This window comes from Lithobates pipiens, unplaced genomic scaffold (assembly GCF_037356315.1).
Source record: "Lithobates pipiens isolate NorthernLeopardFrog02 unplaced genomic scaffold, aLitPip1_a1.2 Scaffold_28, whole genome shotgun sequence".
NCBI lineage: Eukaryota > Metazoa > Chordata > Amphibia > Anura > Ranidae > Lithobates > Lithobates pipiens.
The window spans coordinates 84,474,528-84,500,451 of NW_027507789.1; the positions used below are offsets into that span (position 1 = coordinate 84,474,528).

General features: G+C 45.1%; 1 protein-coding gene across 4 annotated transcripts in view; it reads right to left on the reverse strand.

Moving 5' to 3' along the window:
* Nucleotides 1-25,924, reverse strand: part of COASY (Coenzyme A synthase) — a 639,852-nt gene that overhangs the window by 192,815 nt on the left and 421,113 nt on the right. The window lies entirely within an intron of this gene.

A 25,924-nucleotide genomic window follows, 5' to 3' on the forward strand; every position in this document is an offset into this window, starting at 1 on the left:
GGATAGCGGGTGACAGCCCAACGGAAGGGTTAAGCTACCGCGGCCTGGGACTGTTGTATGTGAAGCTGACAGGGGACTAACTTTGGGAGTGATTTGGAGTGACGGTTGGACAAAATCATGGCTTTCAGAAAAGGGCTACTGAACATCTCGGAAGTGCACTGGAAGATATAGAGTTTCTGGCCGTTCAGGAATGGGAGCTGGAGATCGCCTACAGACAGCTGCTAGACTCTGCTCAGCGCCAGGCTCCCTTTGCCTGGGACTATAAGGAAATACCAGTGGACAACTCTGAAATCCTGGCTGAAGAGTCAGCAATGTGGCAGAGTAACAGTGTACTTTGCCAACCTGCCCCTGCAGCTATGGACGCGGAGGTCTTATGGCGGATGCAGCAAGTGCTGACTGACCTTGATGATCCTGTTTCTGCATGGGATTATCTTAAATGGAGGAATGTGCCTGTCCAGCAGCATGCCAGAGAATCAGAAGTGGAAAATTTGGAGATTGCCATCCCCAAAACTGAAGTGCTGACAACAGGGCAGAGCTCCGCTAACCTCTGCTCAGCACTGATAGCATCTTCTGGGTTCCACGGACAGGAGATGGTGAAACTATCCCCAGACACCAGTTGCGGTCCTATCTCTCAGACAACTGATCTGGGTCAATGATTAGATAATTAGTTCATGCTAATTAGGTTAGGTTTTAGTCTTCTACTGTATTATAAATACTTGTCATTTTGGTTCTAATAAATCAGTCCATGTTGAGCAGCTAAGCAAGTGTCGTCTTGTTTTGTGCTTGTGAGCAGTTGGAATATCTGAGATCTATATTCAGGCTGGGAGGAGGTGGTATATGACGAAAGCACTCAATCGGAGTGTGGGATTGGATCCGTCACACCCCTCACATCAAGCTTTGTGAAAACGGTTGCTCCCTTGACAGTGTCAAATAACGCTGTAATCAATGGAATCGGAGAGGCATTCTTAATCGTGAAATGATTGGGATCCCTGTAATCAATACAAGGCCTCAGTTAACCACTCTTCTTCACAAAGAAGAAACCAGCACCAGCAGGAGATGAGGATTTGCGGAAACCTTGAGAAAGTGCGTCTGCAACATACACCTCCATGGCCTTAACCTCCAAGACCGACAATTGGTAAACCCTGCCACGAGGGGGTATAACACCAGGTTAAAGGTCAATTGCACATACAACCGGTGTGGAGGCAAACTACCGGCTTGACCTTTGTCAAAGACATCGCTAAAATGGCAGTATTCCTCTGGCAGAGAGTTGTTAAGAGGTGCACAGGACCTTGGCTACCTTCTGGAAGCATGTCTTACTGCATTGTGGCAACCAGGAGAGAACCTAAGCATGGAGCCAGTGAAAAGGGGGGTTGTGCCTCTGTAACCAAGGATAACCACTAACCAGCAGAAACTTAGGTGAGGAAATAACTTGGAATTGGATTATCTCCAGGTGAAGAGCCCCTACGGCCATGGACAATCTCACAAGTCAAATGGGCAGGGCCGTAGAGGTCTCCCGTCATGAGCCTCAATGGCAAGCGGAATGTCACGCAGCTGCAGCAGAATTGAGTGCTTCGATACAAAGGCAGCATTAATGAACAGGCCTGCATCTCCAGTGGCTAAGGGGATGTTTGTTATCTTGATGGACGACTCAGCCCAAGAGAGGGTGACCGAAACCAGGGACTTATCCTTGTGGATTAACTGGTGACAAAACAAAGCCACATAAGGTCTGTGTGACAGGACCTCAAGGTTCGGGTGTTCCCTGGAAGGGTAGGACAAGACTTAAAGTGACCTGACTGGCCATAATAAAAGGCACAATCTCTCCCTCCTCCTAAAGGTTCTCTCATCCGCAGAGAGACACGGGGAAACCAATAGCATGGGTTCACGTTCACTGACTGACTCGGTACCAGGAGGCAAGGGAAGTGAGGGAGGCACGGGTGGGACTACAAAGCTCAGAGACAAATGTACAGGAGTCAATGAGGATGGCAAATGTGATCAACTTCTCCAGCTCAGTGGGTATATATAGGGCTATCTCATCCTTGATGGTATCCAAGAGACCATGAGAAAAAGCAGCCATAAAGGCCTCATTGTTCCAAGCAACCTCTGGTTCCAGACTATGGAATTCAATGGCGTAATCGGCAACAGTTCTCATACTCAGTTTGATGGACATAAGGCACTTGGCAGCAGAAGCGGAGAATGCGGGAACGTCAAATACCCTATTAAAGGAGACCACAAACTCGGGATAACTCAAGACAACAGGTTTTTGCGTCTCTCATAGAAGGTTTGCCCAGGCCAAAGCTCTCTAAGAAAGCAAAGATATCAAAGAGATCATGAAACCTACTTTGGTTCTGTCCATGGGAAACGCCTGGGGTAGCATCTCAAAGTATATCTCAATCTGGTTGAGAAACCCTCTGCATTGGACTGGATCCCCCCCAAATTGCTGGGGAAGCAGAGCGGAACCACATATACCTCTTATAGAAGTAATACTCAAGGTGGGTGCTTGCACAGAAAATGGAGCAGCAGCAAGGGTGGCCTGCAACAAAGGTTGTACCAGAGCAGCCATCGTGGAAAATTTCAGGTGAGTTGTGCAACTCAGGAGCATTTGTAACGCCATGGCAAACTGATCCATGCGGTGATCCTGCTCATCCAATCTGGAAAAAAATATATTACCAACAAGTGGATTGACTGTATTTTCTGAATTCATGGCCTTTGTCTACTGTCAGAAACCATGAAATTAGACTGAGACAGAAGTACGGTTAAATCACACTTGTTTAATAATAAAAGTAAATTAGAACTAACAAAGACAAAATATAGCCAAAGTTCGGTAACCGGAATGGATAGTCAGCCAAGCCAGGTGGTTAGGGATCAGTGTAGTGGAACAGCAAGCAGGATCTGGAGCCAGAAGGGATGTCAACCAAGTCTTTAAACAGGAACGCAGGACATAGTCTCTGTGATGTTGACCAAGGGCTGGATGGCTTAGTAGGCAGGACCGACGAGCAGGAAACCATCAACAGATGACTAGCTGTGGATAGATAGGAGCTGGCAATTAACCGACAGCTGAGTGGCCAGCTCAGAAAAGAAAGGCTTGAGCCCATGCCTGACAAGACCATACATATGAGAAGTAGTCAATTATGGATACACTGAAAATGTGTGTTCTTATAAGCACATTTTCGTATGTGGAATTTAACGTGTCACTTCAAAGAACTATGGCTATAGAAGAAAAACAGAATAAAACTAAATAAACAGAAATAAAAAATGTATAAAAATCTAAAACATTAGGGTACAGTCATATGGAGGTCATATGGTTTGAAATCTATGCATTAATTGATGTCTTGTAAATAAACCAAGGATCCCATTTAAGATTGAATGCTTTCTTGGTATGATTAATTGCATGGAAATGATTCTCCATGATCTTGAGATCGGTTATTCTCATTAATACTTGTTAAAAGGGTACAACTCAAGATTTCCAATGGTATGCGATTATCCAGTGTGTGGCAACACATATTGTGTGGATTAATTGTAGCAGAGGTGGATGTCAATCTGGAACATTTTGAAATAGCAAACAGTTAAGGTGGGTAAGAGCAAGGTTTTTACCTTCAAGACTATTGATAAGGGAAAAAACTTCCTTCCATATAAGAGATAAGTGTTCACACAATTATGTGGAGGAATGTCCCTGGATTTGGACAATCTCTAAAGCAGTTTGGAGAGACTTCTAGGCAGATTACATTTAGATGAGAGGGTGCGTAATACCATCTGGTGAAAAGTTTCTAATTGTCAGTGATTTAGTACATTTGTGTTGGTTGACCCACATAATAGACCATTCTGTAATGGTCAACTGTGTGTTTATTTCAGATTCCCATTTGAGCATATATGGTAATTTATCGCAAGGGGTAGAGGTGTTGAGATCATTATACACAGTTGATATATGACCTTTCCCTCTTGGGTACTTAACACATATGTTCATAAATAGTGGAAAGGTTTTGGATAGTGGGTTTCATAGAGAGATCAAATTTGAAGGTGTTCTGTTTGAAGGTGAATTGTGTTCTGAGATTCGGGCTTCCTTTAATTCCTGAAATATATTAAATGAGATAAAAGTATCACATGCACATATATATATATATATATATATATATATATATATATACACACACACACAATCAAACACAGTTGAAAGTATTTGACCCCTTTCCGATTTTTTTGCATATATGTCGCACTTAAATGACTGAGATCATCAAACAAATTGTATTATTACACAAAGATAACCCCAGTAAATACAAAATGCAGTTTTTAAATGATGGTTTCATTTATTAAGGTAAAAAAGCTGTCCAAACCTGCCTGGCTTTATGTAAAAAAGTAATTGAACCTAAACCTAATAACTGGTTGTGACACTCTTGGCGGCAAGAACTGCATTCAAGCATTTGCAATAACTGGCAATGAGTCGTTCACATTACTGTGGAGCAATTTTGGCACACTTTTCTTCGCATAATTGTTTTAATTCAGGCACATTGGAGGGTTTTCCAGCTTTAACCGCCTGAGTAAGGTCATCATACAGCATCTCAATTGGATTTAAGTCCAGGCTTTGACTAGGCCATGCCAAAACCTAAATTTTGCTTTGTTTGAACCATTTGGAGACAGACTTTTTGTTGTGTTTCGGATCATTGTCCTGCTGCTTAACCCAAGTGCAATTGAGCTTGAGGTCATGAACTGATGGTTGGACATTCTCCTTAAGGATTTTCTGGTAAAGCTCAGAATTCATGGCTCCATCAATTATGGTAAGTGATCCAGGTCCTGAAGCTGAAAAGCAGCCAGAGATCATCACACTACCACTACCATGTCTGACTGTTGAGTGGCATGATGTTCTTGTTCTTAAATTCTGTATTCGTTTTGTGCCAGATGTAACGTGACACACACCTACCAAAAAGTTATATTTTTGTCTCATCAGTCCACAGAATATTTGTCTAAAAGTCTTGGGGATAATCAATATGTTTTTTGGTAAATGTGAATGTAAATTGTGCCCTTTTTGGTCAGCAGTGGCTTTGGCACTCTCCCATGGATGCAAATTTTTGCCCAGTCTCTTTCTTATTGTTGAATCATGAACACTGATCAAGTGGGGCCTGCAGTTCTTTAGATATTGTTCTGGGTTCATTTATGACCTCATGGATGAGTCATCGTCATGCTCTTGGAGTAATTTTTGTAGGCTGGCCACTCCTGGGAAGGTTCACCACTGTTCCAAGTCATCTCCATTTATGGATAATGGCTCTCCCCGTAGTTCACTGGAGTTCCTAAGCCTTATTACACACAATCGGACTATCCGGAAGACTTGGTCCGGGGGACAATCCACCAGTGTGTGGGCTCTGGCGGACTTTTTCTTCCCAAAAGTCTGGCGGACTTTGAAAGAAGTCTTGACTCAAAATGGTCAATCCGCCCATCATTAAAAGTCCGCCAGACTTTTAAAATGAACGGACTTGCCCACACATGGAGAAAAGTTGGTTCATTTTGAACGTGGCTCCAGGTAGACGGGACTAGCGAAGGAAGTCAATGTCGCCGCCTCCATCGGCGAGATTGACACCTCGCTAGCCCCGTCACCTGGTATGAATTTAAAGGGGAACCCCTGTGCCGAAAAAAAAACGTGGGGGACCCCCCAAAGTCCATAACAGACCCTTATCCGAGCACGCAGCCCGGCCGGTCAGGAAAGGGAGTGGGAATAAGCAAGCGCCCTCCCCATGAGCCGTGCCAGGCCATGTGCCCTCAAAAAGGCGCGGGTGCCCTCAAAATGGTGTGGGGGTCCCCCCAAAGTCCATACCAGACCCTTATCCGAGCACGCAGCCCAGCCGGTCAGGAAAGGGAGTGGGGCAAGCGAACGCCCCCCCCATGAGCCATACCAGGCCATGTGCCCTCAACATGGGGGGGTGCTTAGGGGAATGGGGGCCCCCCACCTCAAAGCACCTTGTCCCCATGTTGATGAGGACAAGGGCCTCTGCCCGACAACCCTGGCCGTTGGTCGTCTGGGTCTGCATGCAGGGGACTTATCAGAATCCAGGAGCCCCCTATAATAATGGGGCCCTCATATCCTGACCCCCCAACCTATGTGAATGTGTATGGGGTATGATATACCCCTACCCATTCACCTGGGGAAAAAAGTGTACATTAAAAAAAAAAAAACACAACACCTCCACCCAAAGCACCTTGTCCCCTTGTTGATGAGGACAAGGGCCTCTTCACGATAACCCTGGCTGTTTGTTGTCGGGGTCGTGGGTGGGGGGGCTTATCGGAATCCGGGAGCCCCCAGATTCCGGCCCCCCCCACCCTATGTGAATGAGTATGGGGTACAATGTACCTCTACCCATTCACCTGGGGGAAAAGTGTACATAAAAAAAAAAAACACAACACAGGTTTTTAAAAGTACTTTATTAGACAGCTGCGGGGGTCTTTTCGTCTTCATGTGGTCTTCTCGCCCGGCTTTCTCCTTAGTTGCTGCCCCCGTTCGGGGGTCTTGTCTTCAGTTCTTCTTGCCGGGCCTCAGCTTTCTTCTTCCAGCTCTTTAACTAGTGTTGGCCTGGTCTTGTCGCTGTCGCCTTCTTCTCCTCCTTCCTTCCGATGTTGACACAATGCTCTCTCCAGCCTTAATGACAGGGACGCGTTGTGTGGCGACTTATATAGGGAGAAGGGGCGGGGACACTGGGTGATGTCACATGGTGACCCTAACCCTTATGATGTCACAGCCCGAAGGATGCTGGGACTGTGACATCATAAGGGGCTGGGTCACCATGTGACATCACCCAGTGACCCTGCCCCTTATAGCTATATAAGTCACCGCTTAACGAGTCCATGCCATTGCGGCCAGGAGGGAGCTCTGTGTCAACATCGGAAGGAAGAAGGCAGCGACAGTGACAAAACCGGGCCAACACTAGTAAAAGAGCTAAGAAGATAGTGGAGGCCCAGCAAGAAGAACCGAAGAACAGGACAAGACCCCTGAAGTCGGAAGAAGACCCCCGGATGGCGACGTCGAAGAAAGCCGGGCTCCTCCGCTAGTAAAAGCAGAAGATAGCGGAGGTGCCTGGCAAGAAGACCCCCTGAAGATGGACCTAGTCCGCTGGAAAAGTCCGGTCGTGTGTGGGCAGGTCTGCTCGTTCGGAATGTCCGGCGGACCTGAACTGCAAAGATAGTCTGATCGTGTGTACATGGCATTAGAAATGGGTTTGAAACCCTTCCTCGACCGATACGTGTTCATTATTTTGTTTATAATCTGTTCTTGAATTTTTTTTAGATTGTGGCATGATGTGGGGCTTTTTGTGATCTGTCAGTGTGCTTCACTTAGTCAGTTTCTATTTATGTGATTTCTTGATTCAACAAGTCTGGCAGTAATCAGGCCTGGGTGTGGCAAGTGAAATTTAACTCAGCTTTTCAAAAAATTGTGGTTAATCACAGTTCATTCATGATTTAGCATGGGAGGTGGGAATTACTTGTTCACTAGGGCAGGGAAATCTTTTCAGATAAAATCCAAAAGGTATTGTAGGATTATGTATATTGTGCAATTTGAGTGAGAGTCTGCAGGTAATATAATATAACCAGTAGACATGTGCATTCGTTTTCGTCCAAATGCATTTTCGTCCAAATTTCAGCTATTTTCGTTTTGACAAACAATAATGAAAGCACAGAGTCAAAAAAACTAAAAATCCGACATAAATAAATGCTTTATTTTCGTTTTAGTTGTTGCAACAGTTCGATATAGAATAGGAGATTCGATGTGACTCTGACAATAACAATCTGTGTCTATAGAACCTGTGGTTGAATGTGCCTAACCTTACCTCTATTAGTCCAAGATTATATAGAGAAAAGATTCGACAGAGAAAAAAAGATTTGACAGAGAGAAAAGATTCTGCAAGTTACTGTCCTAAAAAGTGTTTGGGGACCCGGGTCCTGCCCCAGGGGACATGGATCAATGCAAAAAAAAGTTTTTAAAAACTGCAGTTTTTTCGGGAGCAGTGATTTTAATAATGATTAAAGTGAAACAATAAAAGTGTAATATTCCTTTAAATTTCGTAGGGGGGGGGGGGGGGGTGTCTATAGTATGCCTGTGAAGGGGCGCATGTTTCTGGTGCTTAGAACTGTCCCTGCACAAAGTGTCATTTATGCAGGAAAAAAAGTCCTTTAAAATCACTCGCAGCTATTATGAATTGTCGGCTCCGTAATACAGAGAACACTCATTGAAAGTCATTGATAAAAAAAAAAAAAAAAAAATAAAGCATGGGAGTCCCCCAAATTCAATTACCAGGCCCTTCAGGTCTGGTATGGATATTAAGGGGAACCCAGCGTAAAATGTAAAAAAAAAATTGATGTGGGGGTCCCCCTAAAAATCCATACCAGACCCTTTATCCGAGCACGCAACCTGGCAGGCCGCAGGAAAAGAGGGGGGATGAGAGAGCGGCCCCCCTCCCTCCTGAACCGTACCAGGCCACATGCCCTCAACATTGGGAGGATGCTTTGGGTGTCTGTGACCCCTCGAAGCACCTTGTCCCCATGTTGATGAGGACAAGGGCCTCATCCCCACAACTGTGGCCGGTGGTTGTGGGGGTCTGCGGGCTTATTATCTGGAAGCTCCCTTTAACAAGGGGACCCCCAGATCCCACCCCCCCGTTTGAAATGGTAAGGGGGTAAAAAAGTACCCCTACCATTTCACAAAGAAAGTGTAAAAAATAGTTAAATAAGACACACACTTTTGAAAAATTCCTTTATTATAAATAAACAAAATAATAATAAAAAAAAAAAATAAAAAAAAAAGATTCCAGCGGTGCTAATCCACTCTTGCTATCCAGCGACGGATCTCCGGGGTCCAGCGATGGATGATCTGATCCAGCGCAGCGAATCCATCCATCTTCTGTCTCCACGAAGGAGACACTGCGGGGATTCCGGTGGCCTGACGTTTGTTATATGCGGAGGGCGGGGCCACCCGTCACCTGACCCCGCCCCCCTCTGATGCAAGGGGAAACCTGGGTTTCCCCGTGACGTATGGGTGACCCCGCACCCCTCTGATGCAACACAGGCAGGTTTCCGTTACATCAGAGGGGGCGGGGTCACCCATACGTCACGGGGAAACCCGGGTTTCCCCTTGCGTCAGAGGGGGCGGGGTCAGGTAACGGGTAGCCCCGCCCTCCGCATATAAAAAACATCAGGCCGCCGGAATCCCCGCAGTGTCTCTTCAGTGTAGACAGAAGATGGATGGATTCGCGGCGCTGATTCAGATGAGCCATCGCTGGACCCCGGAGAGATGTTCGTCCGGCGCTGGATAGCAAGAGTGGATTACCACCGCTGGAATCTTTTTTTTTTCTTTTTTTTCTTTTTATTAAAGGAATTTTTCAAAAGTGTGTTTGTCTTATTTAACTATTTTTTACACTTTCTTTGTGAAATGGTAGGGGTACTTTTGTACCCCCTTACCATTTCAAACAGGGGGGGCAGGATCTGGGGGTCCCCTTGTTAAAGGGGGCTTCCAGATTCTGATAAGCCCCCCGCCCGCAGACCCCCATAACCACCGGCCAACGGTTGTGGGGATGAGGCCCTTCTCCACATCAACATGGGGACAAGGTGCTTTGAGGGGTCACAGACCCCCAAAGTATCCTCCCAATGTTGAGGGCATGTGGCCTGGTACGGTTCAGGAGGGAGGGGGGCCGCTCTCTCGTCCCCCCTCTTTTTCTGTGGCCTGCCAGGTTGCGTGCTCGGATAAAGGATCTGGTATGGATTTTTAGGGGGACCCCACGTCAATTTTTTTTTAATTTGACGCGGGGGTCCCCTTAATATCCATACCAAACCTGAAGGGTCTGGTAATTGAATTTGAGGGACCCCCACGCTTTTTTTTAAAAATGTATTTATTTTTTTATCAATGACTTTCAATGAGTGTTCTCTGTATTACGGAGCCGACAATTCATAATAGCTGCGAGTGATTTTAAAGGACTTTTTTTCCTGCATAAATGACACTTTGTGCAGGGACAGTTCTAAGCACCAGAAACATGCGCCCCTTCACAGGCATACTATAGACCCCCCCCTTACGAAATTTAAAGGAATATTACACTTTTATTGTTTCACTTTAATCATTATTAAAATCACTGCTCCCGAAAAAACTGCGTTTTTAAAACTTTCTTTTGCATTGATACATGTCCCCTTGGGTAGGACCCGGGTCCCCAAACACTTTTTAGGACAGTAACTTGCATATTAGCCTTTAAAATTAGTACTTTAGATTTTGAACGTTGGAGTCCCATAGACTTTAATAGGGTTCTAAAGTTCACACGAAGTATGCTATATACTATCTCTGTCGAATCTTCTTTATACATTCGACAGACACCATAAGCCTTCAAAGACAGATTCGACCGTAATTCATGTGAATTTTCGGACGAATGCAATTTTTGAACGAAAAACTAAATAAATAAAACGAATTTCGGGAATAACTAAATAAATTTATTTTTCGGACGAAAACGAAATTCCGAAACGAAATATTTTACTCTGCACATGTCTAATAACCAGAGTTGGGGTAGGCCTAGGCTGTCTGATCTGTGAGATTGATATAAGATTTGTTTTGCATATTTAGGGGACTTATTATTCCAAATTAATTTGTTGATAGTGGACTGAATTTTAAGGCTGTATGCTTTAGTTGGGGATATCGGGAATGATCTAAAGAGTAATTGTGTTAGTATGTTCATTTTTATGGCTATAATTCTACCTAGAAAGGATAAGTGAAATGAGGAACTAGGGTCTGATGATTTTTTGATTCCAAAGGGGGGTAGTTGCATTGAAATAATGATCTATAATTATTGGAAAGGTGGATACCTAAATATGGTATGGTGTTATTAGACCAGATGAATAAGAAATTACTTTTTAGTTGATCCAGTTCTGGGGTAGAGAGGTTGATTGGAAGGGCTACCGATTTAGAAACATTAACCACTTTGCATCCAGGCCAATTCTGACATTTTTCTCCTACATGTAAAATTCATCTTTTTTTGCTAGAAAATTACATAGAACCCCCAAACATTATATATGTTTTTTTAGCAAAGACCCTAGAGAATACAATGGCGGTTGTTGCAACTTCTTATCTCGCATTATGTATTTGCGCAGCAATTTTTCGAAAAATAATAGTTTCATGCTTAAAAAAATAAAAACAGTAAAGTTTGCCCAATTTTTTTGTATAATGTGATAGATGAAGATACGCTGAGTAAATAGATACCCAACATGTCATGCTTCAAAATTGCACGCGCTCGTGGAATTAGCGCCAAACTTTGGTATTTAAAAATCCCCATAGGCGACGCTTTAACATTTTTTACTGGTTACATGTTTTGAGTTACAGAGGAGGTCTAGTGCTAGAATTATTGCTCTCGCTCTAACGTTTGCGGCGATACCTCACATGTGTGGTTTGCACACCGTTTTCATATGTGGGCGGGACTTACATATGCATTCGCTTATGAGTACGAGCTCAAGGGGACAGGGGCGCTTTAATTTTTTTTTTTTTTATTGTTAATTTTACTTTTATTTTTTTAGTTTGACACTTAAAAAAATAAATAAAAAAATTGATTACTTTTATTCCTATTACAAGGAATGTAAACATCCCTTCTAATAGGACTATGGCACGATTGGACCTATTTACAGTGAGATATGGGATCAATAAGACCCCATATCTCACCTCTAGGCTGGGAAGCCTAAAATAAAAAAAAAACGATAACGACTTCCCAGCCAAATTAGCGCCGTTATTTTGAATGCAGAGGCCGGGCGTGACGTCATAACATCGCGCCCGGCCCTTGAACAATCATAGGGACTCCAGGGAAAATCTGGTCAACCGGAAATCTCTATGGTATCATCCGGGGGCCGGCGGATGCTGTGGCCGACTCACCGATGGAAGCGGTGAGTCGGTAGAAGCACCGGAGGGCGGCGGGAGAGGGGTGACGTCCCCTCCTGCCGCCTGTAAGAACGATCAAGCTGCAAAACAGCCGCTATGATCATTCTTATGGTGCAGAGAATCACCGGCTGAAAATGCTGATATTTGAATGATGTCTGTGGCCTCAGGCATCATTCAGATATAACCACTGAAAGCCGAGGCAGTCCCTGGATGTCCTACCAGCGCAAAATGGTTAAAGAGGAAGTAAACCCTGATGAGTTTACTTCCACTTTCATTCCCTGCAAAGGTAAAGCATAATGGGCTACTATGCATCGCTATCTACGGCACATGCGCTGTAGACAGCGGTGCCTGTCTTTCGGCAAATATCTCCTAAACCATGTAGGTTTAGGAGATATTTCTTGGACCTACAGGTAAGCCTGAATCTAGGCTTACCTGTAGGTCAAAGTGTGTTGTAAGGGTTTACAACCACTTTAAGGACTACAGCGTGTCACTTCACTTTAGACAAAAGCATGATAGGGACCTGAGTGGCCTGAAATTTTGGGGGGATCGATAAAAATAGGATTTTTGTACTCACCATAAAATCCTTTTCTCTGTAATTCACCGACCGACACAGCTCCTCTCTGTAACTACATGGGTTGTATAGCCTGCCATTAGGAGAAACTAGGCACAATTGTTACACAGTACACAGAACTTTAATCCCGCCCCGAGGGGGTGGGCTCCATGCTATCAACCCTCCTGCTGCTAGCAGCTTCAGTACATCAACAAGCAGTATAACGTAGAAAAAAGGAGGGGTGGGTGCTGTGTCAATCGGTGAATTACAGAGAAAAGGAATTTTTACAAAAATCCTATTTTCTCTTATATTCACCGACCGAGAGCTCCTCTCTGTAACTACATGGGACGTCCCCAAGCAGTGCCAAACGAGGGGTGGGAAAAAACAGCATTAAAAAAACTTCATCCACCATGGCAAGTGGGAACTAGTGAAACTATACCCACAAAAAAAACAGCAGTATGTGGAAACTCCACCAGATCCTCCAGGCTGCAACCTTGCGGAAGTAATGTAACAGTGCAAAAACGAAACAGTACTGTGTTTTTATCGAAAAATCAGGGAAAAAAAACACAATAGCAACTACACGGCCGCCTGCAAAACTTTGCGGCCAAAACAGGCATCAGCCGATGCACTGACGTCTACCTTGTACAACTTGGTAAACGTATGGACAGACGACCAGGTCGCCGGCTTACACACTTGAGTGACAGACGCTTGGTGTCGGAAGGCCCAAGACGTTCCGATTGCTCTTGTAGAGAGGGCCATGACTGGAAAGGGAGGCACCTGCCCCATCAAGGCATAGGCTTGGACTACAATCTGTGATACACCTGGAAATGGTGGCCAACAAGACCGCCATACCCTTCTTAGGACCAGTCACCGAAACAAACAGCGAGTCTGACTTCCGAAAGGAAGCCGTGACAGACAAGTACACCTTCAGAGCCCTAACCACATCGAGAGCGTGAAGAGACACCTCTTTGGGGTGCTTTGGCTTAGAACACAATGATGGTAATACAATGTCCTCATTGATATGAAATGCCGAGACCACTTTCGGTAGAAAGGACGGTTGTGGACGCAACACCACCTTATCCCTGTGGATGACCAGATAAGGCGACTTGCAGGACAAGGCCGCCAGTTCCGAAACCCTCCTAGCCGATGTGATGGCCACTAGAAAGACCACCTTCTGTGAAAGGGTCAACAGAGGATTCTCCCTGATATTCTCAAACGGCGGCTTCTGAAGCGCCAAAAACACCAGGTTCAAACCTCTGGTCTACACCTTGCTGAAGAATCCAGCAGGATCCTGGATATGGAGAAGAAGCGCGGATGCCACCCTTTCTCCTCACACATGGAGATATAGGCCTTCCAAGTACGATGGTATATCTTCCTGGAAGAAGATTTCCACGCTCTCAGCATAGTCAGAATCACCGAGTCCGACAAACCCTGGTTCCTCAATACCTGGCTTTCAATAGCCAGGCCGTTAAAGCCAGCAATGGTAAAGCAGGGTGAAAGATTGAACCTTGAGATAGGAGGTCCTCTCGCAACGGCAGCCGTCAGGGAGCTTCTGCCACCAGGCGCACTAGGTCTGCGTACCAGGCCCGCTGAGGCTGGATTACCGGAATCCCCTTGGCTTCCACTCTGCGAAGCAGACGTGGTGACAGTTTCAGCAGAGGAAAGGCGTAGATCAGCTGGTACTGATCCCACGGAGCCACCAGCGCGTCTGTCCACAGATCTCTTGTCCTGGACACGAATCTCGGGACCTTCCGATTGAGCCAGGAGGTCAATAGATCCACATCTGGTGTGCCCCATTTCAGGTACAGCAGCCTGAATACCTCCGGATGCAATGCCCATTCTCCTGGGTCCAGCATCTGTCGACTCAGATAGTCCGCCTGCAAATTGTCCACCCACGGGATGTAAATGGCTGACAGGGCCGGAACATGTCTCTCTGCCAACCGAAGTATGCGAGTGACCTCCAGAGCAGTGGCGGAGCTTCTTGTTCCCCCTTGGTGATTTATGTATGCCACAGCCGTGGCGTTGTCTGGCTGTATCCTGGTCAGACGACCTTGAAGACACATCGACCACGTGTGGAGGCACAGCCTGACCGCTCTCAATTCGAGCAGATTGATTGGCAACTTGGATTCTTCCGTCGACCAGAGGCCCTAAGCCGACTGAATCCCTATCACTCCACCCCAGCCGGCCAGACTGGCGTCCGAAGTGACCACCGTCCATTTTAGAGGAAGCAACGATTTTCCGTCCGGAATCACCGGGGACCTCAACCACCAGATCAGGGAATCCCTGAATGGCTGGCTCACCTGGATCTGCCAATCCAGGGACAATGGAGATTTCTCCCATTTTGTAAAGATTTCCTTCTGCAGGACTCTGGTGTGGAACTGGGCATAAGGTATTGCCTCGAAAGAGGCTACCATGAGCCCCAGCACTCACATGCAAAAGTGATGACCACTTGCGGTTCATTAGTAGTTTGACCGCAGATCTGAGAGTCTAATTTGTCTGGGGGGAGAAAAACCCTTGCTTTCCTGGAATACAATAATAAACCCAGGTACTCCAGATGCTGAGTCGGCCCAACCACCGACTTCTTTAGGTTCAACAGCCACCCAATTCTTGCAGAGTCTGCATGGTGATTGTCACATCTTCCTCTAATTCTGAGGCAGAAGAAGCTCTCAGGAGGTGATCGTCTAGGTAACTCACAATCATGATCCCGCGTTGTCGCAGCAACGCCAATACTGGAAGCCAGTACTTTGGTAAAGACTCGGGGGGCTGATGCCAGGCCAAAGGGAAGAGCCACAAACTGGTAATGGGCTTCCCCGACTGGCAAACGCAGACATTTTTGATGACAAAGGCATATGGGTATGTGCAGGTACGCATCCTGGATGTCCAAAGACGCCAGGGAGTCCCCTTGATGGAGTGCAGCGACTACTGAGCGAACTGATTCCTGAACCTCTGCACTTTTACAAAGTGATTGAGAGCTTTTAAGTCCAAGATTGGACATACCCCTCCCCTCTTGGGAACCACAAACAGATTTGAGTAGAACCCCTGGAAGCGTTCCAAGTCCGGAACTGGTACAATCACCTCCTGATTCAGCAAATCCCTTACTGCCCTTAGCAGGGCCTCCCGGCGAACCGGGGACACGGGTATGCTGGAGGGGAAGAACGTTTTTGGCGGCCAAGAGCGAAACTATCTTGTAACCTACGGAAATCAGATTGCAGACCCATTGGTCTGATATCCGGGAGGTCCAACGGGCTGCAAACTCCCGAAGACAACCCCCCACCCAAGACACAGGTGGGTGCAAAAGTTTTGCCCACTCAGTCAGTGTCTGACACCAGTGCGGATGCCAGTACAGGTCGCACGGCTGACCCCACAACCGTAAACAAGGAACGAGCCACTGCTTCGGCCTTCCTGTCCGTGGGATCCTTGAATGCAGGAGTCCCCTCAACCAGAATTGTGGTTACTTTATTTAACCTAGATACTGGGGGGTCCACAACCGAAGGAGCCAACCACTTTTTGAGAAGGCTTTCCTCATAGGGGTAACGCACCTCCACGTTTTTGGGGACCGAAAAGGTCCGTTGCGGGCGACCCCATTCCCTGTAGATGAATTTCTCAAAATAAGTCAAATACGGGAACACCTTTGGTGAACGTGCTGGCTTGTGGGACCCAAAAGCGACCGGTACATCAGCAGAGGAATCCGCTGGCTCGTGAATTTTCATGGTATCACGCACAGCTGTGATAAGTGCTCCAACAAGCACCTTGTCACGCCTGGACCCGGACAGGGAATCATCCTCACTGTCCGAACGGTCCTGGTCAGCCACGTCTGATAGGTCAGAGCAGGGGTCTCCAGCTGCAGCAGGGCCAGAGTCTGCATCAGAGCTCTCCCCAGAGGACGGGGGGGGGGAGGCAGGGGCCTCTTACGTGCACCTTTCCTGCCACGTGCCGCCTCTATCTTAGCAACATAGGAGTCAAGGAACGCTGTCAGGGTGTCCATGAGCACCGCACTAACCGCAGGTGACCCGTTTGCTATAACCTGGATTTCGGGGGAAGAAACACCAGTTTCTGAAGCCATTCTGACCCTATCCTGTCTGCCACCTGGAAGGGGACTTAAGGCAGTGAAGACCCTACCCTCCTGCTGCCGCCACGTAGGGGGGGTGTGCTTAGTTCTAGACTCGCCACCCTGGGGCGTTCTGTGAATGCCAACAATAGTGCCTGTAGTCCCTAGGAGGTTCCCAGATACAGAGAGGAGAAAAAACTGGCAGCAGCAGCTCTAACAGCGGTTCAATGATCTGCAGAACAGCTTCAGCGTTCAGCACAGAGCCATCCAGTGTCCCACACACACAGTGGATACGGTTAGTAACAAGAGAAAGCACATGTCATGCTGCCACAAGAGGCCAGCGGTGAAGAAACCATTCAGGCTTTCACAAAATGGCCACCAATGTAATCAATAAGAATCCTAAGGAAAATGGCTGTTGACGCTCCCCAGGGAAATCTATAGCTTTCCCAAATCCAAGATGGCCGCCGGAACGGCGCCATGCGGTAAAGAGAGCAAAAATAAAAACTAGCTGCCTGCTGACAGACAACCTCCACAAAAACTGCTTTTTTGGGACCCCCAGGCCTGGACCAGGACTGAACAGCAACCGCACAGAGCCCCCACAAGTGAGAAACCGCGACCCCACACACACATCGCCCGTAGTGCATGCAGGCATCCCCCTCAGAGGGGGAAGGGAGGGGTGATAGGGACTTGGGAGAGAAGATAAGGAGGTAAGGTGGCCCCCGAATCGACCCCCAGGGAATGCCCAGCTGCTCCCCCCACCGAAGCAGGGAGAGCCGTACTTACCAGTCCTGAAGAGCTGGGAGACATTCCAACACAGACCTACACCTGCGCAGTTACAGGGTAGCTGTTGGCCTCGGTATACTGTGATCTAGACATCAGTAGCCTGGTCATATGTATACCCCAGAGCAGTGAAGCTTACCGACCACCTCTGGAGCATGAGGTATGTCGTTGCCTGCCGAGCCGTAGCTGCGGTCTGCTCACGCCCGATGGCCGGACTGGGGAGACTACAAGGATATCATTAACCAGCCTGTCCCCAAGCCGGCAGTTGATAGAAGATCTCAGGATCTCTCATCTTGCGCAAAAAGCAGTAAACCTGCAGTAAAAAGATGGACCAAGAGGACCGCAGGGTTTCCTAGGTCATTCTCCTTGCTAGGCAAAATAAAAACTGAAGCTGCTAGCAGCAGGAGGGGGGTTCATAGCATGCCCCCCCCCCCGGGCGGGATTAAAGTTCTGTGTACTGTGCAACAATTTTGCCTAGTTTCTCCTAATGGCAGGCTATACAGCCCATGTAGTTACAGAGAGGAGCTGTTTCAGTCGGTGAATATTCCCCACCGACACTCTGAGCCGGAATGGGATGAATATAGATCTTGACTTAAATTGTTTCATTAGTGACTATTAAAGTAATGTCCACATTTATTTTCCCTGCTTTTGGGGTATTTTTGTGGAATTATCCTGGATTCATATAGTTTTTATGGCTAGTTAGGAAGCGATTCGCATTTTTACCCCCTTCATTCTGATTTATTATCCTGATGCATTAAACTGAGGCTTTGTTTTGGACTGATTCTATCATGACGTATTAGTGTGCGGGTCGCCGGCGGGCACATGCATTTGTTTTAAGTGGTGTACGCCTGCGATTCATCCGAGTTGGATCAGTCATTAGCATTTAGAGGATTCTTTGAATCACGATAGTATTCGTGATTCGCCACCACGTTGTAGGAGAGGAGGACGGGCTCCTGTTTGCCGGCCGGCTTTTTACATTGCTCCTATATGCTGTATTTTATCTACGTACTTGTAAGTGCATTACTTTTATTTATTAAACTGTTCCTACGTTATTACGCTATGTCAGTCCCTTTCTTTTCTGTGGGCCTCTGAGTGCTTCATATCGAGACCACTGAACAGACTATTATCTTGGAAACACCGCTAAGAGATGGAGTGCTGACCCAGCTGAGGAAGGTTAACCTGGATGTCATCCACTTATCATTTGTATATGCTTCATTCCATATATTTTCTGGTAAGCGCATTCAACATATGGTGACGGGTATCTCACGCGCCTTGGAAAGTGTTGAACCACTGTGGTGCTGTCATTTAAGAACACTTATGTCCGTCATTTGGATTCACTTATGAACTTTTCTTTAATTGGACTTTTTTCACTTTAATGCCATGTTTGGCTTTTTTGGTTATCTACACATTTGAGGTCTTTTTGCATAATTGTATCAGTATTTATTTTCATATTTTATTTTATTTATTTTTTAATCTTAATTTTATATTATATGTAGTGGAGGGTTGGCGCGGCTTTGTATATACTTTATTACTGTTGGGTGCCATATCACATTTATTGCTGCCGCCTATTTTGTTAGTTTGTTAATTTCACACTATTTTTCCTAGCGCGGTTTACATTTTTCCTATTCGTATATCTCTGGTTATACCATTGTTGAAGAGGGTCATAGTTAGATCTTGAGTTTTGGGTTAAATTTTTATTGTAGTGGATGCGCATCGCATGCAGTTCTGATGGGTAGATTGTTTTCGGTTTAGATTTTATTGCCTTGCACTTATTTTGGGGAGGGCGTTTGCCCTCTTCGATGCATTGTCCTTGTGCAATTTCCGGTGCGCAGTGGATGAATCGCATGGGGTGGTTTCTCCATTTCATAGGCTGTGGATGCTGTATTGGTAGAGAATATGCGACTCCTCTGTGCACCGGAGATACTGGACTGTGGAAAGTTTTTTCTGAAATAAGGGTGTCCCTATTAGGGTTCCCTCAATTCACTTATATATATGGGGTAGGTGAATATAACTACCTTTAATTATTTTTATATCTACCTATTGAAATGAATATAATAACAGCGTTGTTTGTTGGAATATATAGAAAAGGTTTTGAGAATGTGTCTGCAATAGTATGTTTGAAGTGTATGCCTGCATTAGTGCGCAGTAATTTAGGCTATTATATTGTGATGGCATAACTGCATCGCTATATAAAAACGCTTCTTTGCCTGCATGGGTATTATATATGGTACGAGTATGCTCTCCTGTATCAGCTGTGGCAGAAAGGAGTGGAGTCAGGTGGCCAAATAGGAGTTCTCTCTTACGCCGTGCGGGTATATTTAAAGGATAAGCTGTTCTGCATAGACACGCCCGCTGAAGGAGACGTGATTACGAAACGTGTATGGGTGTGTCTATGCAGCTGTCCATTGTCCAAGTGTCAGCGGTGGTTATCCCAGGTCTCATCGGCCTCTGCCTGTCAGTCTGTGAGTACTTCAGGAGGAGAGCGGTGAGAATTAACTGATTGCGGCTGGATAATTTTAATGCAAGGACTCATAAATGTTTAAATGTAAGCAGTTTTTATAGCGTGTGGAGTGTGGTGTTTTAAATAAACAGGTTTACACTATGGATTCTCTCCCTGTTTGTTTTTTCTGACTATGGTGATAAACTGAGAGCCAAGTGGAATCCTGGTATAAGCAAAAGTTCTGTGACGGGCTGATGATTGCAATGCAAGAGTACTTCTCAGTGAAACCTTTTACAATGTTTAAGATTAACCCCTTAGGGGTAAGTGCATTGGCAAAGGGGGATCACACGGAGCATGAGGCTGTCCTTTATATGCATGGTGTGCTGTGTGTATTCTTTGTGAAGACTCTCCTATCAAACCTAAGGGCTTTAGGATCACAACACCCCTCTTTATGAACTTTTTCATCCTTTGGACTCCTTTTCATTTAAGTATAGTGTATATATATGTATGATACACATTTAATTTTATAGCGCTGTTAATGTGTAGGTACTGTTTAGCGGAATCTTGGGACTGTACTTGTGCATATTTTATTTTATATATATCTCTCTATAATATATCTCTCTCTTTTTTTTGCTCTTTTTTTATTTTTTTTATTTTTATTTTTTTGGAACTTTGGAGTCTGCTTAGAATATTCATGTAAAAAACAAAACAAAAAAAAACATTTTATGTTTTTTTAAATATTTATTTATGCAGCATCAATTTTTTTTTTTATTACTTACCTTTCTTATAACTCCAGCAACGCGCTCTCTCGTCAGCTTCTCTTCTATTATTTTTTTTATCTCAGTTGCCCTCACAATGGGGCGGGACTTCGACGATGCCACCCGTTGTGATGGCAACTGAAGCTGTAGACGGCGCTCCAATATTCCCTTACTGCACATGCGCGAGATCGGAGCTAGAACGGCGTGCTGGGAGATTGACGTCATAGAAGCCCGGAAGAGAATGCCAAAAAGCAATCGGCGAAGATAAAAAAAACAGAACATGTGAGTAAGATATTTAAACACTTATTTATTATTTTTAAAAGTCACAAAAAAACAAAACAAAAAAAAACAAAAAAAAAAAAACTCAGAGGCAGTGGAACCGCGCTTTAAGCTATATTTTACAATGCTAAAACATTTAATGTGAAAATGGCTAAACCACTTGCCGACTGCTGTCGGCACATATACGTTGGCAGAATGGCATGGCTGGGCAAAGTAACGTACCCGTATGTTACTTTGAATTTCCCGCAGTACCAGCGCATGCTGCGGGCTCCGTGACAGTGCACATGGGTCCGGTGGACTCAATCGCTGTGGGGATAACCCACGATCGTGTCACGGAGTTGAAAAACGGGAAGATGCTGATGTAAACAGCATCTCCCCGTTCTACCTAATGATAGCATACCGATATACTTAACCCCTCCCCCTAGTGGTTAACCCCTCCACTCACAGTGACATTTTTACAGTAATCAATACAATTTTATAGCATTGATCGCTGTATCAATGCCAATGGTCCCAAAAATGTGTCAAAATTGTCAGATGTGTCCACCATAATGTCGCAGTCACGTTAAAAATCGCTGATCACCGCCATTACTAGTAAAAATAAAATTAATAAAAATGCCATAAAACTATCCCCTATTTTGTAGACGCTATAACTTTTGCGCAAACCAATCAAACGTTTGAGATTGTTTTTACCAAAAATACGTAGAAGAATACATATTGGCCTAAACTGTGGAAAAAAAAAATTATATATATTTTTGGAGGATATTTATTATAGCGAAAAGTCTAAAATATAGCTTTTTTCAAAACTGTTGCTTTTTTGTTTATAGCGCAAAAAATAAAAACCACAGAGGTGATCAAATACCACCAAAAGAAAGCTTTATTTGTGGGGGGGGGAAAAAGATGCAAATTTTGTTTGGATACAACCTCGCAGGACCACGCAATTGTCAGTTAAATCGACGCAGTGTCAAATTGTATAAAGTGCTCTGGTCAGGAAGGAGGTAAAATCTTCCGGGGCCGAAGCGGTTAAAGGGATTTTAAAGTCAGAAGGATCATCTTAATGCATTCTATAAAAAGCCTTCTGTGTGCAGTAGCCCCCCCTAACACTACCTTAAGTCCCATTTAGATCCAGAGATGACATTGCAAGACCCTGACAGGCATGACTCCTAGAGGCAGAAGCATGATGGGATTTATAGTTTCACCACAGCTGGAGTGCTGAGCTTGCCTAACCCCCGACTTAAAGAGGGATTCCACCTACAAAAAAAATATTAAAAGCCAGCAGCTATAAATACTACAGCTGCTGACTTTTAATAAATGGACACTCACCTGTCCCGGGGTCCAGCGATGCCGGCAGCTGAGGCTGATCGATCGCTCGGCTCTCGGCTGCTGCCGCCACCATTCTAGGTGAGGGAATCAGGAAGTGAAGCGAATCGGCTTCACTTCCCGGTTCCCTACTGCACATGCACGAGTCGCGCAGCGCAATAGGAATTGTCCGCGCTGTCTCTAAGACCCGTGTGTGTCCCAGCAGACAGCGTGGCAGGACAAGAAATGACAGACTCCCACGGGAGTCTATGCCCAGAAGTGGGTGTAAATACCTGTCTTTGACAGGTATCTCCCCCCCTCCCCCCTGAAAGGTGCCAATTGTGACACCGGAGGGGGGGAGGGTTCCGATCAGCAGAAGTTCCACTTTAGGGTGGAACCCCGCTTTAAGATAAAAAAAAAAATCATGTATTACGTTGTTAAGGACAAACAAGGCTTTCTTTTTGTGAATATTGTCCTGCAACAATAATTTTTTGCAATCCTTAGACAATTAAATGTCGTTTTTTTGCTTTCTTTCAGTATATATGTAAAAAAAGTGTCAAAAATTTTAATAAGCAAAGCAACCAAAAAACTGAATTTTTTTTAACTATTAGTTAATAAAATAGAAAAGAAAAAAAATCACCAAGAAAATCCCCTGATGAAGTCACGTGACCCGTGACGAACACGCGTCGGGACACAGCAACCAGGAAGTGACGTAGACCGAGCCCGCAGCTCGTTTATACACTGCTTGTACAGACTGTTTGTGAGTATTTTTAAACTGTTTTAATAACAATAAACCTGTTGAAGCACTTTACACTATGGAGTATTCTTCCTCCATCTCTGCTTAAACCCATGTATATGCCATACCACCGAGGAACCCTGACTGCAATACCACAGAGAAAACCCCCTTAAAGGGACCATATCATTGGTCAGGACCTGGGCACCCCACAGTAAAGGGAAAATTCCGCTAAAGGATCCCAAAAAGCTCTCTATATATACGCTGTTACCTTACAGCGGTAAGGTAAGAGGACATCCATTACTGGTATATACGGGACCACCAAGGCCATATCCCCTTCCACCAGCACCACTGCTCTTCCAATTGCAACAGCTCCACATCGCATATCTTGCTGAAGAAGTCACATCCTATGCGATTTTGAAAATAATCGCAGCACTTTGCACTGAAAACGGACGTTTTGTCCGATACGCTTATATATTTTTTTTTTGTCACTTAATTATTATTTATGTTTGAAGGTTTGCCTATGTGCACCACAACAGAAAACCTGCACTCTATGCGATTTTAGGATCGCAACACGCTGCACTTTTGAATGTTATATTGTGTTTTTTCTTTTTTCTTGTTTTTATTATTTCACGGTTTTATGTTGTAGATTTTACACTAATAGCAATGAGCATTATTGTTTTATCAGCCACAGCGGCACATTGGAATATTTGCACTTTTATGCGACTACAGGATCGCAACACGTTGCACTTTGGATTTTATATGAATTTTCACTATTTTATGTATTTATGTTGTGGACTATTAGTAGAAATGAGTGTTGCTGTTTAAACTAGTCACATAGACATACCCAGACCTGTATTGTTTACTGGATATCCCCCCATTGCAAATTTTATATACTGCTTTTATCAATAGATATATCCTCCTTGTGTACAGCGCACCACTACCTTTCTTACTCATGTTTTTGTGCGTGTCTTGTGCACCCAAAGTCTGCAACTGGTTAAGGATTGTAAAAAAATGGTTAAAAGTGAATAACTTTTGGGGTAATTTACTAAATGATCTGGAATTCTTGAATAGGTTTGGGAAGTTGAGAACTTAGGCTGCGCAACATTTCAAGACAATTGATTGAGGTTAAGGCACATTATGGTACGTTAAGCTCTTTGCACTAAAATGTTTTAGCATTGTAAAATATATCTTAATGTGAATAACTTTTGATGTGATTTACCAAATGAGCTGAAATTTTTAGACTATGTTGGCATGTATAGTCTTCCATTGTGTGACGTTTGGGGGAAATTGGCTAACATTTAAGGTCTTTTTTGTACGTTAAGCTCCCCAAAAAACAAGCTTAATGTCCCTAGTTTGCCTTGTGGAACACCAAATCACATAAAACTTCTTGGATAGGTTTGGGAAGTTGAGATCGTAGGCTGTGCAAAGTTTCAGGGCAATTGAGGTTTAGGCACTTTATTACACGTTAAGCTACATTAAGAAATTTTCACATTAAATGTTTTAGCATTGTAAAATATAGCTTAAAGTGAATAACTTTTGGTGTGATTAACCAAATGGGCTGAAATTTTAAGAATGTGTTGGCATGGATAGAGTTTTCTATTGTGTAAAGGTTGAGGGTTATCAGTTAAGGTCTTTTTTTGTACGTTAAGCCACATTAAGCTCCCCAAAAAACAAGCTTAATGTCCCTAGTTTGCCTTGTGGAACACCGAATCGCATGAAACTTCTTGGATAGGTTTGGGAAGTTGAGATCTTAAGCTGTGCAAAGTTTCAGGGCAATTGTTTGAGGTTTAGGCACTTTATTACACGTTAAGCTACATTAAGCCATTTTCACATTAAATGTTTTAGTATGTCCCAAATGAGGGCCCTTGCCTACGACGTGACTCCTTATCCTTCCTGGCCTGTGGGAGTAGTGTACTCCTACCACCTGTGGCATTTGTACTAATGTCATCCACTGAGGCTCCAAAGAGCCGCTCTCCAAGGAAGGATAAATCTGTCAGGGCTTTTTTTAGATGCCTGGTCAGCCGACCAGCATTTTAGCCAAATCAGGTGCCTCAGCACCACTGCTGACACTGAAGCCCTGGATAACAGAGGGAGCGTATCCAGGGCCGCATCACAAACGTACTTAAAGAGAAAGTAAACCCTAATGGGTTTACTTCCTCTTTCATTCCCTGCAAAGGCAAAGCATAATGGAGTACTATGCATCGCATAGTACTCCATTATGTGTCACTTACCTGACACAGGAGCCAGCGAAGTCGCCGCATCCATCTTCTCGGGAGCCGACGCGCGCGGCATCTTCATCATCAGCTCAGTGCGCCTGCGCGCCGCTGTCTACAGCGCATGCGCCGTAGACAGCGGTGCCTGTCTTCGGGCAAATAGCTCTTAAACCATATAGGTTTAGGAGATATTTCTTGGACCTACAGGTAAGCCTTAATCTAGGCTTACCTGTAGGTCAAAATGGTTTATAAGGGTTTACAACGACTTTAAGGCCTTGCAGTAACTGGTCTGCTAGTTCCACGCAGACAGCGAAGCCTGTTGCTCCCCCAATTCGCAGTGCAAAAGTTTTGCCCACTCAGAAAATGTCTGTGACACAAGTGCGGATGCCAGTACTGGCCGCATTGCTGACCCCACAACCGTAAACAAGGAACAGGCCACTGCCTCGGCCTTTCTGTCAGTGGGGTCCTTAAAGGCAGGAGTCCCCTCTACCGGGATTGTGGTTACTTTGTTTAACCTGGATACTGGGGGGTCCACGACCGGAGGAGCCGATCGTTTTTTTGAGAAGGCTCTCCTCAAAGGGGTAACGCACGCCATGTATTTGGGGACCCTTGTATATGAACTTATTGAAATAAGTCAGATACAAAAACACCTTAGGTGTACGGGCTGGCTTGCGGGACCCATAAGGGACCACTACATCAGCAGAGGGATCTGCTGGCTCCTGAATTTTCAGGGTATCACGCACAGCTGTGATAAGTGCTCCAACAAGTACTTTATTGTGCACGGACCCGGATGGGGATTCATCCTCACTGTCCGATCAGTCTTGGTCAGCTTCATCTGAAACGACAGAGCAGAGGTCACCAGCCTCAGCGCCCGCGCATCACCCCCATCTTGGCAACGAATGTATTAAGGACCACCGACAAAGCGTCCAGAGGCACTGCACTGTCTGCA